Source organism: Otolemur garnettii, unplaced genomic scaffold (genome assembly GCF_000181295.1).
Source record: "Otolemur garnettii isolate 467f Iridium unplaced genomic scaffold, OtoGar3 scaffold00324, whole genome shotgun sequence".
Classification (NCBI taxonomy): domain Eukaryota; kingdom Metazoa; phylum Chordata; class Mammalia; order Primates; family Galagidae; genus Otolemur; species Otolemur garnettii.
In genome coordinates, this window is record NW_003852719.1 from 451,995 (window position 1) to 457,290 (window position 5,296).

A 5,296-nucleotide genomic window follows, 5' to 3' on the forward strand; every position below is an offset into this window, starting at 1 on the left:
TCTATTTCTATATTTTGGAAAAGGTTGAGTAATATAGATACTAGTTCCGCTTTAAAGGTTTGGTAGAATTCTGACGTGAAGCCATCTGGTCCTGAGCTTTTCCTTTTGGGGAGATTTTGTATAGTTGATGCTATTTCAGAACTTGATATAGGCCTGCCTGTTCAACATTTCCACTTCCTTCTGGCTAAGTCTTGGGAGGTGGCATGCTTCGAAGTATTGGTCCATTTCCTTCAGATTTTCATATTTCTGAGAATAAAGTTTCTTGTAAAAATTATTAAGGAGTTTTGAATTTCTGAGGGGTCTTTGTTATTTAGTCTTTACCATTTCTAATTGATGAGATTAGAGATTTTACTCTTTTTTTCTTGGTTAGGTTGGCCAAAGGTTTATCTATCTTATTGACCTTTTCAAAAAACCAACTTTTTGCTTTGTTGATCTGTTGTATAATCCTTTTGTTTTCAATTTCATTTAATTCTTCTCTAATTTTGGTTATTTCTTTTCTTCTGCTGGGTTTCAGATTGGAGTGTTCTTCCTTTTCCAGTTGCTTGAGATGTCCCATTAAGTTGTTAACTTCCTCTCTTTCTGTTTTCTTGAGGAAGGCTTGCAGTGCTATAAATTTCCTTCTTAGGACTGCCTTTGCAGTATCCCAGAGGTTCTGATAACTCATGTCTTTATTATCGTTTTGTTCCAAAAATTTGGTAATTTCCTTCTTGATCTCGTCTCTGACCCACCTATCATTCAGGATAAGGTTATTTAGCTTCCATGTTTTTGTATGAGTCTACAGATTCTTGTTGTTACTGAGTTCAACTTTTATTCCATGATAGTCTGAGAAGATGCAAGGAATAATTTCTATTCCTTTAAATTTGCTGAGGTTAGACTTGTGACCTAAAATGTGGTCGATTTTGGAGTATGTTCCATGGGCTGATGAGAAAAATATGTATTCAGTTTTGTTAGGATGAAATGTTCTGTAGATGTCCGTGAAATCCAAATGCTGAATGGTTAAGTTTAAATCTAAAATTTCTTTACTAAGCTTCTTGTTGGAGGATCTATCCAACACTGCCAAAGGAGTATTAAAATCTCTGACTGTGATGGAGCAGGGGGAAATCAAGTTGCTCATGTCTATTAGAGTATCTCTTATAAATCGAGGTGCATTGTGGTTGGGTACTTAAATATTGATGGTTGAAATCCCATTGTATTGAGTATTACCCTTAACAAATAAAAAGTGACAATCCTTGTCCTTGCTTACTTTTGTTGGTTTCAAGCCTATTGTATCTGCAAATAAAATTGCAACACCTGCTTTTTTCTGCTTTCCATTCGCCTGGAACATAGATGACCATCCCTTCACCCTGAGTCTATATTTGGCTTTTAAGGTAAGATGGGATTCTTGTATTCAGCAGATATCTGGCCTGAGTTTTTGTATCCAGTCAGCCAGCGTAGGGCAATTTAAGCCATTCACATTGACTGAGAATATTGATAAGCCTGGTATAATTTCGGGTATCGAGTTTTTTAAAAGTCCAGTGGACATCTTTAATCCTTTCGTCACTGTGGAAGTTGGAATTTAATCTAAATTTTGTGTGTGAGTTTACTTATGTGGTGGAGGATTGCACTGGTCTGGAGGGCTGGTTTAGTCATGGCAAATTTCTTCAATGTGTGAATGTCATTAAAGTATTTAATTCCTCCATCATAAATGAAACTCAGTTTAACTGGATACAGGATCCTGGGTTGAAAGTTTTTTTTGGTTTAGGAGTAAAAGTTGACGATCACTCTCTTCCAGCCTGAAAGGTTTCGGCAGAGAGATCTGTAGTCATTCTAATATTCTTCCCCTTGTAGGTTATGGTTTTCTTACATCTAGATGCCTTCAGAATTTTCTCTTTCATATTAACTTTAGTGAAGTTAATTATGATGTGCCTGAGGGATGTCTTGTTCTGGTTGAGTCATGCTGGGGTTCTGAAACTGTCTGCTATCTGAATTCCAGAATCTCTTGGCATATCTGGAAAGTTCTCTTTCATAATTTCATGAGGAAGAGCCTCTGTGCTTTGTGAAGCAACTTTGTCGCCTTCAGGGATTCCTATAAGACAAATATTAGTTTTCTTTGAATTATCCCAGAGCTCTCTAAGAGAGTGATCCATTTTTGCTCTCCATTTCTCTTCATCCTTGCATGCTTGGGCACTTTCAGAAGCTTTGTCTTCAGTGTCAGAGATCCTTTCTTCTGCCTGCTCCATTCTGTTAGCTGGGATTCTACCATATTTTTTAGATCTTTGAGGGCTGCAACCTCTTGCCTCAGTGTGTCAAAATCTTTGGTCATTTTATCTTTGAAATCATTGAGTTCTTGAGACAGCTTTTGCATAATTTGAAATTCTAATTCTCTACTTTCCTCCATTCTTATTGTTAATCTTATTTGCTATCCAGATTCTGAACTTGATTTTTGTCATCTCAGCCATCTGTTTATGGATGGGATCTTCAATTGCATCTACCCCATCCTTCCTTGGGGGAGTTGATCTACTCTGGTTATTGAGGTTACCAGAGTTTTTCCGCTGATTCCACCCCATGCTGAATTTGCACTGTTTGGAGATGGTCCAAAACCATTCAGCCACTAGGGCTGCCACTGGAGAAGATGCCGGCTTCCTCTGGTTGCCCGGAGAGATAGGGCGTGTCTGTCTGGAAAAGCCTCAGGGGTATGAGCCTTATTGTTCTAGCTGCTGTGGCTGCTGCTCTTTGCCTCAGGGTACCACTGCTCCAGTGTGGTTCCCTCTCAACTGACCGTCCTCTTGTAGTTCTTGGGCTGCCAAGCCTGGGGTGCCAGGAACATGCAGGTCAATCAGTCCTCAGGGGGCCTGCTCAGGTACCATGAGCAGCAGCTGAGCACCAGCAGCCTCAAGGGGGAATGCACAGGTCGATCAGTCCTTGGGGTGCCCTGCTCTGGTGCCCTGAGTGGCAGCACAGTGCCAGCAACCGCGTGATGAACACTCAGCTCAAGCAGTTCTCCAGCTGCAGGGCCAGAACAGGGTGCTTGGTCCTGCAGGGGTGGGGGGATGCTGCTCTGGGGCCTCCTCTTACTGTCTCTGCAGGCAAGGGGAATTCAAAATGGCAGCGAAACATTAGTTCAATCTTCTGCCTGGCAAGAGGGTGTTTGGAGTCTGAGCAGGGTTCCTCTAGGGGAGTAGACCCCACTTTCTGTAGTTCTCACAAATGGGGTGAGACAGTAAGTCCTCAGTTCACCTGGCTTGCCTATAGGAAACTCACAGGAGCAGATGAAGAGAAGACACAGAGAAAAACACAACTTTCTTGGGGGAGGGGATGGACACCCTTCCTTGGGGATGTATTATATACCTGTAGATTGCTTTCTAGGAGTGCAACTTGCCTCAGCAGAGGTATCCTGCAGATATCACTCTTCACTCTCATCTGGGCTCTTAGTCTTCAACTTTGTTGGGCATTTTCTGGGCTTTATCCTTCCCTCTGGACGGGAGCTTCTCTCGGGGGCTGGTACCTGTCAGCCATCTTGCCCCTCCCCTCCCACAGTCTGCTCTCTTTGAGCTGATCAGCTGTTCACTTCATCCCCCATTGATAAGGAAACCAAACCGCACTTCATTTTTTTTTTCCCAGAAAAACTTCCCACTGGGGAGAAGATCCCATCCTCTTCTCTCTCAAAGTTTCACTATTCGAGCCCTGTTTAACTCGTTTTGTTTTTAATTTTCTATCTTCCAGTTCTCATGCCTCTGGAGCTGCCCTTGTCTCTGCTGTTCCCTCCCCCTAGATCTGCGTTTCTTGTTTTAATTTTAAAGACCAAGTTTTGTAAAGTATTCTAGATTTTAGGGGAATGATTTGTAGTCTTTCCATTTTTGTTATGTATTTATTTTTTAAAATTACTAATTTTTTAATAAAATGAAGGTTAGAAGAGAATCTTCTATATTGATTTAAAAATTTGCTTTCATTACTCTTACAAAAGCATACACTGTGGTATATATTGTATATATTGTAGTTCATTGTATAATTTCAAGAATTATAAATCTAAAGCAATTAAATAGTACTGCTTTGATTTGTGTATGTTCCATATTTACAAATGTCTTTTCTTATCATTTTCGCTTCCACCGGAGACCTCCAAGATCTGGGAATCTGACATTGTTTTCTCTGTGCCTGAAGTAACATCTTTTAGAATGTTCTCTAGTGAAGGTGCATTGGAAAGTGTTTTATTGTTGGAAAATGTCTTTAGTGTCATTTCTGTAGATGGTTTTCCTGCCTGTGTATTCTAGATTAGCAGTTCTTTTTTTCTTTGCTCATGACCGATCTTATTCTCTTCTGATTTTTATTGCTGTTGAAAAATCCACAGTTAGTGTAATTGTTATCTCTGTTCTTTGAGGATAGTTTTTAGATTGGGAGGCTGAGGCAGGCGGATTGCCTGAGCTCACAAGTTTGAGACCGGCCTGAGCTAGAGCTTGACCCCATCTCTAAAAATAACTGGGTGTTGTGGTGGGCACCTAGCGTGCCAGCTACTCAAAGACTGCAGCAAGAGGATCACTTGAGCCCAAGAATCTGAGGTTGCTGTGAGCTGTAATGCCAGAGCATTCTACTGGGGCAACAAAGTTGAGACTCTGTCTTTTTTTTTTTTTTAAAGATAGTTTTATAGTTTTTGTTGTCATTGGTCTTCTGCACTTCTGTTTTTATATGTTGAGAAGTTGATTTCTTTTTAATTATCATACTTAATATTCATTAGGCTTTGGAATCTGAAGATTGGCATCCTTAAGCAATTTTGGAGGCCTCGCTCCCAGCAGAGTGGCTCACACCTATAATCCTAGCCCTTTTGAGAAGCTGAAGCACCAAGAATGCCTTGAACTCAGGAGTTCAGGATTAGTCTGAGCAAGAGCAATATCCTCTCTACTAAAAATAGAAAAATTATCCAGGCATGATGGCACTCAATTGTCATCCCAGCTACTTGGGAGGCAGAGGCAGGAGGATTTCTTAAGCCCAGGAGGATCTCTTAAGCTCATGTTGCACTGAGTTATGGTGATGCCACTGCACACTAGCTGAGGATGACAAGAGCAAGACTGTGTCTCAAAAAACAATTTTGGGGAATTTTTTGCTATTTTCTTAAATTTTATCTCCCACAGTTTCTATCTGGAGCTTGTGTTTGAAGTATTTTAGATCTTCTTAGTATACCATCCAGGCCTCTCAACCTATCTTTTGTATTTTCCATCTGGATGATGTTCTGGATAATTAGTGTCTTTTCTTGAAGTTAGCTAGTTCTCTGTTCAGTTTTGTTCTATTAATACCAGTCTATTGAATTAAAAAATTATTTTAACAA